At 42.0% G+C, this 13,587-nt stretch overlaps 1 long non-coding RNA gene across 2 annotated transcripts in view; it reads right to left on the reverse strand.

Moving 5' to 3' along the window:
• Window positions 1-757: 757 nt before the first annotated feature.
• The window catches only part of LOC120411548, a 74,371-nt gene continuing 61,541 nt past the window's right edge, over window positions 758-13,587 (reverse strand). The window contains exons 3-4 of one of the 2 annotated variants that reach the window (XR_005603939.1): window positions 7,812-8,718; window positions 758-793 (exon numbers count right to left, since the gene is read on the reverse strand). This is a non-coding gene — a long non-coding RNA (uncharacterized LOC120411548). Of the gene's footprint in view, window positions 794-1,039; window positions 2,508-7,811; window positions 8,719-13,587 lie in introns of those variants that run through there. The other variant, XR_005603937.1, reaches the window with a different exon arrangement.

The following is a 13,587-nucleotide window of genomic DNA, read 5'->3' on the forward strand; positions in this document are numbered from 1 at the left end:
TGGTCACAGCTGCGCTGCTGCTGCCGGGCGTCACGCTCACGTCTTGGCCGGGCCCCCGAGCGACGACTCCCCCGCGCCCTGCTCCAGCGCGCGTTTCGGCTGAGCGCGGCTCCGTTCCACCGCCACCGCCGCCCGCCGCCGCCCCTCTCGGCTGGGCATTCACGGGGCTCGCTCCACCACGCGCTGCTCCCGCCGTGCCTCGCTCCGCCACTGACACTGCGGCTCGCGTGGCTCCGCCCGCGCGCGGGAACTGCCTCGCTGCTGCTCGCAGAGCGCTCGGTGCACGTGGCCTGGGCCGCACGGACCCTGCGCCAGGCTTCCCTTCGCCAGGACACAGCTGACATTGCTCAACAGTCTCGGTAACTAAATAATATTCACGAAAATATTCTTCCATCGGCATATATTTTGACTCAGAAATTAACTGTGTCCAAGCATTCTTCCAAAAGTCTTTGGTAAGAATCAAGTGCCACGAAACGTAGAAAAACTTCTTAAACAACCATGCCAGGAAGCGTTTCGGTTCCTTTTGGGCCTGAATTAAGCTAAAATTTACAAATCATTGTTCAAGAATCTTTTCAAGTTTAAGATAAATGTCCATATGCGGCTCGGAGAGCCACGTGCTTTTCCACAGTTCCTCCATAGTTTAGAGATGGAAGAGCAAAACAAAAACAAGAAGAGAAATCCAGAGTTTACTCACAAATCACAGTCGCTGTCCCCAGGGATCGGTGTCTTGCCAGCATTCTCCAACCATTTGTTGCAGTGGGGATACTGCAACATGTGTATCAGACAACAAGGCCTGTGGAAAAGAATATAAGGACCGATTCTTGGTAGGTATTTTCAGAGAGATGTTTATTTCCCCAGCCGCATGGCTGAAGATCTGCCGAGGAACTGCGGTAATCACGGGACCCGAGGGTCCTTTCCTGCGCAGGGGAACACAAAACAACCAATGGGGAACGAGGCTGACCAGGGAGTAGGGAAACTCCATGTGTCTCTCCCAGGGCCCCTCTCCCAGGGCTCCATGGCAGGGGGGGAGGAACCCCAACAGAGGCCCTGGTGGGAATAAGCACAGGGTGTTCTAAGATCTTATGCTTGTAAGCAGTTTGTTACATGCATTAAATTGCAAGCATCATAATAGTCCACAATGCACTTGGGGAGTCAGGGAAGGATGCTGAAATAAGGGTTGAAATAGGCATGATGTCCTTTAGAAATTATAAATTATATTGCTTCTTAATAGTGTCAATGACACAGTCCTGCACAACTTGGTTTCAGGGGGGGTTGCTGTGTTTTCTTGGCTGCCTGTTGTCCTGTGGTTGTTATTTAGACGGATCACTGTTCTGATGAAGGGCACATGACAATTTTTGCAACCTCCTGATCCTTCTTTTTAACCTGTATTGGGAAGTACTTCAAGCTGAGCAGCATTATGTGGTTTTGGTGTTTGAATATTGTTCTTCTAAAAGATTCTAAAATATTTTTAGTTTGCTGCTAATGTAATTATGGTTTTTCTTCTACGCAGTAAAACCACTAAAATGTAGCATTATGAATCACTACTCCTGTTAATCACTCATTTTACTATTGTCTATAACTTATCCTCCTCCCTCATTGTCTGTTTTTATTATTTTATTTATTTTACTTTATTATATTGTGTTTATTTTATGCCATTTATATAGGTCTTGAAAATGGAAATTGTCAGAAAATACTAGTGAAAAGGGACTTGATGAAAATTCTGATGATGACCTAATCCAGTAAAATGAGGTGGGTAAATGCCACACTAGACAATCTTTAAACTGTAATTTGAGAACCTGTATTAAGTCCTTTAACAGTACTGGTAACTCAGTCCTGCAGAGGCAGGCAGTTGTGGTTTCAGGGGAATAAGGGAATGACATGTAGATGCTTATGTGGATGGGGGATGAAAGAGTGCAATTGACTGAAAAGAATTAGATATTCATGTAGAGAAATAATTTAATTATATTCTATTTCTGTACCAAAAAATCCCAACCCCCAAACATTTTAAAAAAAGCAAATCAGTAATCCTAGCCTGAGTTACTGTTACACCGATCAGAAATTTCCCATACATTTCTTGCTTTTCTTTCAATGCAAAATATATTTCTACCAAAAAGAAGAAAAGTTTGTGTTGTCATTTTAGAAAAGCTGAACATTAAGCACCATGCAGCCGTTCACTCAACCCTCCCTCTATTCCCACCCTGGTGGAATTGGGAGGAGAATTAAAGCAAAGTTTGTATGCTAAGATAAGAAAATTTTAATAATTGAAAATAAAGTAAAATACAATAATAGTGGTAAATAATAATAATGATAATAAAAAGGGAAAACAAGTGATTCACAATTGTTCACTGCCCACCCACAGATGCCAGACTCCCTTTCCCAAATGCAGATAGGCCATGCTCCCAGGTAACTCCCCCCAGTTTATATACTGGGAATGACATTGGATGGTGTGGAATATCTCTTTGGTCAGTTCGGGTCACCTGCCCCAGCTTCTTTTGTGTACCTCCTCACTGGAAGACATGAGACAAGAAAATAATGTCCTTGACTTAGGATAAACATGACTTACCAAAACCACAAAAACATCAATGTTAGGAACACCATTCTAATTCCAATCCAAAACACAGCACTGTAAAACTGAGAAGAAATTAATTCTATCCCAGCAGAAACCAGGAGAGTTTGATATTGTCAAGACTTGTAAATCAGGACAAAGTATTATAATGTTTGGGTTAACTAAGGTGCATCAAAGGTACGTCACATCTTTGAGATTTACAAACCAATCTCTGAAAGACTGAGCTGTGACAACTGTACCAGACTGCGTCCTCTAAAATATCATCAAATGCTTGCACATCTGTGAATTGTCTCTTGCCTTTGGAGGCAGGCAACAAAAGCTTTCTTATGTTCTGAGGTCCAGGTACTACCTCAGCAAAGTTTTCTGTCATTTACTTCTTTATTTTTAGTGAACTAAATCTCACCAGCTGATGGTTCAATTTCATAATGCACTCAGCAAACAATTCACTCTGTTCTTGTTCTTGTTATTTTTTCTCTTTTTCTTCTTCTTTTCTCTCTCTCTCTCTTTCCTTCCCTCCCTCCCTCTTTCTGTCTCTTCCTTTTCTTTCCCTCACTCTTTCTCACTCCTTTTAATGAAAGTCTGATTTGGGAAGTGAAGGCACTCACGCACCCACAAAAAATGTCTTGTTTACAGCAGAAGGGGTGATGCCAATCAATCACTGCCCTGTGGTAACACCAAAAAAAATAATAACTCTACATAGATGAAAATACCTTCATTGTATTTAAATGGTGCCAACTATGGAAATAGTAATCATCCTCCTAATTAGGGAATAAACTGTGAAGATATTTAATGGCTTAAGGTTAACTCAGGAAGCCTGTCATGAAACTGGGACTTGATGTCAAGTTTCCCTAACCCTATGGTGCACAACTTGGAGAAAAATCATGCTCTCTTTCAAAGCCACAATGGGTAGAAACAAAGTGCAAAACAAAGTTACACCATGTCATAGTTTCATCCTGCTGCCTTTCCTTGACAACTTCTTAACAACATTATACAAATTCACAAAACATGATGTTTTTGTTGCCGTGCCTACTTTCTTTGGAGTTTTTGATGAGTGAACATAATTTCTTAATACATTTGCTTGTTTGGGTGCAGACTGACCTTTCCTTAGGTGCAAAATATTGGAAGTGTTTGAACTGACTTTACCTACAAGGAAAGTTCTCAAAAAATTCACTGTGCCCTTGTGTGCTGCACAGAGCCATCACATAATTCTGTCTACTGTACTCCTCTCCCTTGTCTCTGTCCATCTAGTTTTATTCACCATAGCTTACAGGATCATGTGTACTTACCAAACACAAGTTTTTAGCTAACAGGGTGTAGCAAGTGACCAGATCTTTTTCAGGGAGTTTGTTAAATGGAGGAAAAAGTTGTGTGTTTTTTCACATTACAAATACTCTTCAAGCAATAGTAATTTTTTGTACTTGAAGCCCATTCAGTTCAAGATAAACAGCTTGCATTATTTTCCTTTCCTTCACACCCACAGCCTTTGTTTATAGACTGATTGAAAAGTCTGATTGTGTAGAGTCCTGCACTCATATGTCTCTCCTGGCTGCAGAATACACAGAATCAAAGAAGATTAATCCTTTAATTTCTTAACGTTTCAGGAAGGCTCACTTCTCAGGTAAATGAGTGTAACTCTGATAGCTGAATTGCTAAGAATTTAGTGTTTGGTGTACAAATCAGCCCAATTTACCTCTTTCCTCAATGTTTAAATGTATATGGCTACCCACTACTTTGGTGAGTGGTTTTTCTTTTCTAGGCACTAAACACGAATGAGGCACGTTGTGGGTAGTTCCAGTGTTTGGCTTGACAGAAACATTTTTGTTTGATAGCAAAGATGATACAGATAATGTATTTCTAAAACTGCAAAATGGACCTAGAATGTGGAGGCAATCATGCAGAAGAGGAATCTATAAGTCTGCTTCAGAAACTTGGGTAACCTTTATGGAAACCACAATCATATTGCAATTTTTCCTGTGTGTCAAAATGTAGCTATGAGTACTTTATCTTCTTGACAAAATCACCTTTTATAAGTCATTTGTCATCAAAACTGTATGAGTGGTAGTTGATCACCACAAATGACTTTGCCATTAAGACCATAACTTTGGTATTTTTCTTTCCTTTTCAGTATTAAAACTGCTTTGGGAAGCAGTGTAGAGGAAACTGGATGAATCAATAAGTGATTAAACCCAACTTTACAGAGATACGTGCATTTGCAAAAGCTCCATACATTGGTTCCTTTGTTAACTTGAATAATTTTCAACAATGAAGGAAACATTTGTCAGAGTCAGAAAGAAATTACACAATATATTCTAAAATGTGAGCCGCAATGCCTTTGGAAATAGATGCAAAAAAAGCATTATTTCCATAAAGAAATCCTTTGAGGGAATTTTGCACTGTTTTTGTGCTGAGAATGTGGTGTTAAGGGGTAACATACACAAAAAAAGCACATATTTTATCAATTTCTTTTTGGCATTGTAGAAGTATCTAGTTCCATACAAAACTGAAATTGTGCCATACCCAACACCAAAACTACCTGACAGCTTTCCTTTTGTCTGGCCTAAAATTCTACAAGATAATTACACTGCTCTTTCTCTTTGCATTAAGATATATGACTACATTTAGCGTTCTGGTGAAAAGACTATTCCAAGATTTATTTAATCAACAGGAGTAGTCTACATCTAGGTATTTGGATTTGAAACCAAAAGAAACAGGTTCTTTCTCTCTGGAAGAACAAAGAACATAAATATGTTCGATAAACGGATATTGAGTTTCTGCATATTGAGGATCTCTTGGGCTTCCTCCATAAGGACAGTAATCCTAGTGGTGTGAGGATTAGGATTATTAATAGAGTAAGATTTTTTGACATAGTCTGTTTGAATATATGATGACTTCTGAGAACATGGTAATGTAAAAGAGTAAAATTTTTCTTTTCCTCCAAAGTTAGCAGGGATTTTTTAAAAAGATTTTTAATAGAGTCAAGCTCTGTCTGACTGCACATGTGAAGAACTGGGTGTTGACAGAACACCATAAACTGCATAGTTCAGGTAAATACTGTGGTGGATTTCAAAGGCAGAATGGTGAGTCTTGCTATACACTGTGATATACACAACTCTGAAAAGTTGTGTTATAAAGGAAGCACCTGGATTACCTTCTTCACACTGATGGAAATGATGGGGAGTGGATTGCTTTGAATGCTATATATGGATCAATTTGTCTCAATGTCACACTAAAACTTTAGTTTAATTTTTAAACTGTTTCATAAAATTTCTATGTCTGCTTGATGAAAGAAGCAATTCTGGTATGCAAAAGATTTAGGCAAGATTCTAAATGCACTTTTTGAAGCTTGAATGATTAGGCAAACATTAACATTAGAAAATGCGAAATGTTATATATAATCTCAAATTTACCGCATATATTCTCTATGAGGTTTTATTTGTTTATTTGCTTTTTTCTTTTCTTTGTCTATTTCACTGTAAAGTTCATCTCAGTCTGTGTTGACTGGTCATTAAGATCAGTGGGACAATTTATGGAAAGGAATGAGTCTAGAGGTTTAGGTGTTGCAGCTGTATGAGGGAAGGTGCGGGAAGGGAAGGTGTGGGAAGGTGCGGGAAGGGAAGGTGCGGGAAGGTGGCGGGAAAGGTGCGGAAGGGGAAGGGAAGGTGGCGGGAAGGGAAGTGCCGGGAAGGGAAGGAGTGCGGGAAGGGAAGGTGCGGGAAGGGAAGGAAGGGAAGGGAAGGAAGGAAGGGAGGGAAAGGGAAGGGAAGGGAAGGGAAAGGGAAGGGAAGGGAAGGGAAAGGAGGGAAGGGAAGGGAAGGAAGGGAAGGGAAGGGAAGGGAAGGGAAGGGAAGGGAAGGGAAGGGAAGGGAAGTGTGGGAAGGAAGAAGGGGGAAGGGAAGGAAGGGAAGGGTGGGAAGGGAAGGTGGGGAAGGGAAGGTGTGGGAAGGGAAGGGAAGGGAAGGGAAGGGAAGGGAAGGGAAGGGAAGGGAAGGGAAGGGAAGGGAAGGGAAGGGAAGGGAAGGGAAGGGAAGGGAAGGGAAGGGAAGGGAAGGGAAGGGAAGGGAAGGGAAGGTGGGAAGGGAAGGGAAGGTGGGGAAGGGAAGGGAAGGGAAGGGAAGGTGTGGGAAGGGAAGGGAAGGTGTGGAAGGGAAGGAAGGTGTGGAAGGAAGGGAAGGGAGGGAAGGAAGGGAAGGGAAGGGAAGGGAAGGGAAGGGAAGGGAAGGTGTGGAAGGAAGGGAAGGGAAGGGAAGGTGTGGGAAGGGAAGGGAAGGGAAGGGAAGGGAAGGGAAGGGAAGGGAAGGGAAGGTGTGGGAAGGGAAGGGAAGGTGGGAAGGGAAGGGAAGTGTGGGAAGGGAAGGGAAGGGTGGGAAGGGAAGGGAAGGGAAGGGAAGGGTGGGAAGGGAAGGGAAGGGGAAGGGAAGGAAGGGAAGGGAAGGAGGGAAGGGAAGGGAAGGGAAGGGAAGGGAAGGGGGAAGGGAAGAGGGAAGGGAAGGGAAGGGAAGGGAAGGGAAGGTGTGGGAAGGGAAGTGGGGGAAGTGTGGGAAGGGAAGGGAAGGGAAGGGAAGGGAAGGGAAGGGAAGGGAAGGGGGAAGGGAAGGGAAGGGAAGGGAAGGGAAGGGAAGGGAAGGGAAGGGAAGGGAAGGGAAGGGAAGGGAAGGGAAGGGAAGGGAAGGAAGGGAAGGAAGGTGGGGAAGGTGGGGGAAGGGAAGGGAAGGGAAGGGAAGGGAAGGGAAGGGAAGGGAAGGGAAGGGAAGGGAAGGGAAGGGAAGGAAGGGAAGGGAAGGGAAGGAAGGGTGGGGGGAAGGGAAGGAAGGGAAGGTGTGGGAAGGGAAGGTGTGGGAAGGGAAGGGAAGGTGTGGGAAGGGAAGGTGTGGGAAGGGAAGGAAGGAAGGGAAGGGAAGGGAAGGGAAGGGAAGGGAAGGGAAGGGAAGGGAAGGGAAGGGAAGGGAAGGGAAGGGAAGGGAAGGGAAGGGAAGGGAAGGGAAGGGAAGGGAAGGGAAGGGAAGGGAAGGTGTGGGAAGGGAAGGGAAGGGAAGGGAAGGGAAGGGAAGGTCTGTTTCTGTTCGCAGGAATAAGTCTGCCCACCGATTCTTTTTTTCATCATTTCAGAATAAACAGCCTTAGTGGCTATTTGTTGTTTATTGATATTTTTATTTCCAGAGACTACTTCTTTTTTGCCATTACTATTCTTTTGCCTTCTCTTTACCCATGATGCTGGGTCTAAAAAAACAATAATTGTAAAAATTACCTGCTGAGCTGTGCAATATCATCCATTATATTCACTGCAAAAGGTAATTTTTAGTGGTGTGAAAAGTTCCATGGAAACACAGTCCCTGGAAATGGCTTTGACTTTACAGACACACAGAGGATACAAATGCTTCATTCAGAGATGACTTGTTGATCTGTCTCATTAATTGGAATTTGCACTAGTTTATTAAATATGCTGATGAAAACAAGGCAAGTGAAGCTGCATAAAGCACTGCTTATCATGGTACTCCACTGCTGTTGTTCTTACATTAATTCAGTGCTAGAACTGACCCTATCAAGCATTCAATTCTTGTGATCCCAGAGCAAAAAAAGAGTATCTCCAGTGCTTTGTTTGCCTGCTTGAAACTTGCAGTTCATCTCATTTGATCTCAGTGTTAGTCCTGCTGTGGTCAGTTGCTCTCGTCTTTCCTAGTGCCTACAGCAAGGAGCTCTGGTCTCCCTTGCCGCTATATTGAGGCTTTACATTCTTTTCCCACCACTTTTTTTTTCATGATTAATGAAATTAATGCTGTTTTCCCTCTCACCCTTCTCCTGCAGAGTTCAGCAAGACACCAGCCTTGAACTGTTTCTCCCTTTCCTGACTCTCATGTCCTCTATTTCAGGCTGCAGCCTTGATAATGCCTCTTGTCATGGATAAAGTAGCTCTGAACTTTCTGGTTCATTCTCCAGTGCTTCCGCTGTCCTTGTGCTGGGCTGTGTTTGTGTGCTTACTCCTACAGGTCCGCTTAGGCAATTTAAATCCTGGGAGGAAGTAGAGCAGCTTCTGGACGCCCTCGAGCAGTATCATCCCGGGGAACTTCAATGTTTGCGGGAGACCAGGGCACGTTGCATGGTCCCTTCTCCAATGCGCGGGCTGTAGCAAAGAGTGGTGGGTCCATCAATCACTCCTGTCAGGGGGAACATGGTGTATTATCTGTGAGGGAGCCTGGCAATGTGAAACGTTACAGGCAGCGTTACAGCGGGAAACTGGCTTACCAGGTTGTCAGGGTCTTACTCTCTTTGAGTCAGCTGAACAGCAAGCTATTGCTGAGTTTCGCTGGCGAGTTAACCACGAGGTTGCTCACATTCGCTTACAGCTTAAATCCGCAGTAGTGCGTAAAGTTTGCAGAGATGGCCTTAAGATACCACGCCAATGGATGGTGCGTACCCATGAGTGGGAATGCATGTGCCATCGCTTTAGTGCTTGCAGCATCGCTGATAACCGCGCACGCTACCAAACACCACATTAACCACATAGACCACCGAAAAAACATGTGGGTTATCTGGGCTAACCAAATAGGCCAAGAATCTTTTTGCTTATCTTTAGCCACACCTTCGGATCCCTTCCGTACCTGCCTTACCGGGGTCCCATTAACAGAGACCAATAGCCTTAAAGGCTACACCTTTAACTATTCAGAGCCAGAAACCGCACTCTTAGCTTTTTGTAATGCGAGCTACACCACCCTCACCAACGACGGTTTCGACATCCGCTTTTCCAGCTTTGACATTTGCAATGCCCTTAAAATAAAGAAAAACCCTCTAGCTGCCCAAGCATGAGTGATCGCCTTAGGCCTTAATACATCTATGTTTGAGCCACAAGAGCTAGATCTCTTAGGCTCTCAGCCCAGTCCCTATTGTCTTATGTTTAGAGGCAGTCACTTTGACAGCATCTCCAGCCTCCAACGGCCAAATAAAGACAGCACATGGCTGAGCCCTACCACCTCATGGTGCTTTAACATCACAGTGTACTGCAATGGCTCAGTATGGCCAGTTGATAATCCTCCACAAGAACCCAGGGCGTTACCCTTAGGAACTTTCCTCATTTGTGGAGACAGAGCATGGCCAGGAGTGCCTTCTAAACCAATGGGAGGACCGTGTTATTTTGGGAAACTAACAATGTTTGCCCCTAGCATTCAGCAACTACTACACATCACGCACAAACGATCACGATCACGACGAAGCATTCGTCAGTTAGACCCTGATTGCAAAGACAATGTAGAGTTATGGAAACCCCCTGCTGTCTTTTTTGCCTCTCTCCTTGCCCCAGGAACTGCATCAGCACACGCCCTCACTCAGCTTAGAAGGTTAGCATGCTGGACAGGCAAGCAAGCAAATGTCACCTCATACCTGATAGGTGAGCTTATTGCAGACGTGGATAGCTTGAGCCACGCTTTATTGCAAAATCGTGCAGCCATTGATTTTTTACTGCTAGCACAAGGTCACCGGTAAGGCAGATACGGAAGGGATCCGAAGGTGTGGCAAAGATGTAGAAGGAATGTGCTGCTTTAACTTATCAGATCACAGTCAATCCATACACTCCCAGCTCCCATGGCTCACTGAACATACCAAAAAACTCACAGTTCAAGACAGTCCTTTTGATGGATGGTTCCAAGGGACTTTTGGGGGACTCGGAGTTTGGGCCGTAAGCCTCATAAAGGAAGGCCTCAGATGGGTAGGCATTACACTTTTACTATTGCTTGGAGCACGCATTATGTTTTCTTGCTTAGCTAAACGCATAGAACAGTTAACTCAGGGAGTTTTGATCGCTCAAATTAATAAAAATGGGGGAATTGTGGGAAATTGGCTACGTGAGAAAGGGCACATAGACCCTTTGCAGTTTACTGAGCAAGATCTTGCAGAACACCGCACGCATTTTGTGTAACAATTGAAGTTGCAGAATATTGCACGTATCTTGCTCAACAACTGAACCACCATTGAGTTCTTATTGCTGAGCTATGGGTTTTATTGCAGACTTAGCAAGGATAGTCTTTGGCAGCAAAACAATAGATGCCTGTGGTCAGGAAGGCCTGAGAAAAAGGAGAACTGCTGACCACAGAAGGGGAACTAAGGGAGGGGTTAGAAATCAGCTAAGACGATGTGAACCACTTAGAATGTGCCTTTACGAATATGCATGAGCCTATTATTGTTAGTATATAAGAAGCTTTTGTACGATCAATAAATGAATTCCTGCTGATCACTCATATTGAGCGTCTGGGTTTTCCCTCCATCGCGACAGTGCTGCTCTCTATCTCAAACACTGCTGCTGCTGCTGGTCTGCTGTGCTGCTTGCTCTGGATCCAAGAAGTAATTCTTTTATGTTGCATCTCTTTTCCTATTGATTGCCATTTAATTCTTCTGTGTTAATGGAGGTTATTTCCCCCAATTTGTTTCATACGCCTAACTCTTACAGCTTACATGAACTCTTCTTTCTCAGCCCCCCAAACTGCTTATGCCTATTCAACAGCTGAACAGAGCTGGTGTTGATGCTGTGGTTACTCTCCTTCCACTGCAGGCTTTATCCTGATGTCAACGTTCTCCTTTAGTAATTCTCCCATCATAGACACATGGTCACAAGGATTTCAGGAGGCTGAGTTAAATATTTTCTAGAGAAATAACACCAAATCACCAGCAGTCCTTTCTCATCCACAGCCATATGGTCACCATCATTGCTTGTCCTCTCAGCAGCTGCTTCGTCTGCTTCCCTTTTCTGGATCTGCCTGTCAAAAAGGTCCAGTCTGTCTCTATAAAACTGTCTCCCAGTTTTATAGAGGGGCAGACACCCCAGAAACTGCAGTGAAGCAGGGTCTGACTGGGAATGTGTGATGGAAATTAACTTTGGAAATTAAAACACAAAGGAAAGAAGTTTAAGGATATTATGAGTGATAATTACAGAAAAGTTTCCTACAAAAGGAAATTCTTGCTAATTTCAGTCAAATGTATAGCTGTCTTTCAGTTTAGAATTATATATCATACCTCTCATAATAGTCATGCTGAGTCAATTTGTCATGGTATTTAGGCATTGCTTTCTAAAAGCATCTGGGTGTCTTCTTCCCAATACAATTAAAATTCTACTAATGTATCATTTAGCATCTTTTGAATTGCCTGGATACCTTGACAACCTGCCCACCAGATATTAAAAATAATGAATAGTTGTTTCTTTTTTATATTATTTTTGGGGATTTGCTATTTTTTTACGGTGGACAGTTTGCTATAAATACAAGTAACACTTTAATTACTCTTTGAGTAACACTGGTTTATTTACTGCCTTGGAAAATGTCTTAGACACCTAGGAGAAGTATTGCATGTTTATTTTCTTTCTTGCAGGTTTTTAATTTATTTTTTTTTTCAGAATATGAACTTACACTGTAATAAAAACTATCAATATAATATCAGTATAAATATCAACACAGTTTTAAGCTTAATATGTTCTTTCAAAACAAATACCTTCTTAAAAATTTCATTTTGGTTTAACTTGCCAAGAACAGAAGAACAATGGATTTTGCAACAGAAACAATATGGTTTATTGCTCTAAAAAGTGAGTTTGTACAGTCAGTTACTGTACCAAATATATGGAAAGGAGCTTATGGCAATTGAACCATTAAATTTCAGGAAGGAATTGTTACTGTTGGTACATATGTTTAATACCTTGATATTGGAATAATAGCATTGATACTATTGCTGAATTTTCCTGTAGTTCACTGACCTAAATTTCCACATGACAAGATATCCAGAAATATAGTAAATTTGTGACAAGTTAGCCCAATCTGTTATGCTGCCTGACAAATGAGTTTTTTTCTGCATTTGGTATTTACTGTCCAATTATACAAATGAGGAAAGACATAAGTCTAAAGAGAACAAATGAATATATCTGTTTGCTTTGAATAATGGCATAATTCTAACATTTTTGGTTTTACCATGAAATGATTAAGAGATTTTAGTGATAAGTCTGAGATGTCATGTTACCACAGCTGTCCTGATCAAATATGGTAAATTCCTAACTTTATTATGATGTTGGATTGCAGGCCAGAAAGAAAAATTAAATTTCTAATGAATAGTTAGATTACTTTTTGAGGAGATCCTAACTGAAATATTCACTTTCTTTCTCTTCAACCCAATTAAGAAAAACCCACCAGCATTAACTTCTGATAAGATTGCACCTTCTTTTAACTCATTCCTGTGGTTTTGAGGGAAGAGGATGAGGGAATGGGTATTAATGGGAGAATCACATCTTCACCTGATGGGATTTGATTTTGAGTTCCCTGTAATTGGAGGAAATGTGTTAGTGTTTGGTACTTAATAGGATTTGCACCCTACTTTGAAGTTCTTCTCATAATCAGATTTATACTGTTAAGCTTTTTCTGAACAAAAGACTGAAAAATAGTGCAATTTGATCTGTCACTAGGGATAACTTCAAGACAGTTGTGTTTAAAAAGCTAAAACAAATTTAAAGTCAAAGCAACATGGATTTTAGGCCAGATGGTTGCTTTCTGGGATTTTAAAGGGCAGAATGACACATCTGCCTAGGCAAATGATGGTCGTTAGGTAGGATTTTTTCACTTATATTTACATGAAATAAACATCCAGAAAATTGCCAGAATATCAATGTTTCAATTTTGTCATACACATGGCAATACATTTGGCAAAATTATCTTAATTTAGTGGTCAAGCCAAATACTCCTTTAAAATTAAATTTAAATTAAATTAAATTTAAATTGTCTGTTGAAGACAAATGTGAAGACATAAAAGGTAAAAAAAACTTATATTTAAGGCTAGTCAATTGCCTTTGCTCTATAAGGACAATTCTAAAAAAGGGCATGGTTGATTTCGTTTATCCCTACCCTATTCAGTTCCAGAAGAGCATTCTGGCATTGAAGAATCATATAATTATTTGAGTTGCAAAAGACATTTAAGATCATTGAACCAAACCTAGCACCACTAAAACATGTCCCTAAGTACCACATTTACGCCTCTTTTAAATACCGTCAGGGATGGTGACT

The sequence above is a fragment of the Corvus cornix genome, chromosome Z (genome assembly GCF_000738735.6).
Source record: "Corvus cornix cornix isolate S_Up_H32 chromosome Z, ASM73873v5, whole genome shotgun sequence".
Taxonomy (NCBI): Eukaryota; Metazoa; Chordata; class Aves; order Passeriformes; family Corvidae; genus Corvus; species Corvus cornix.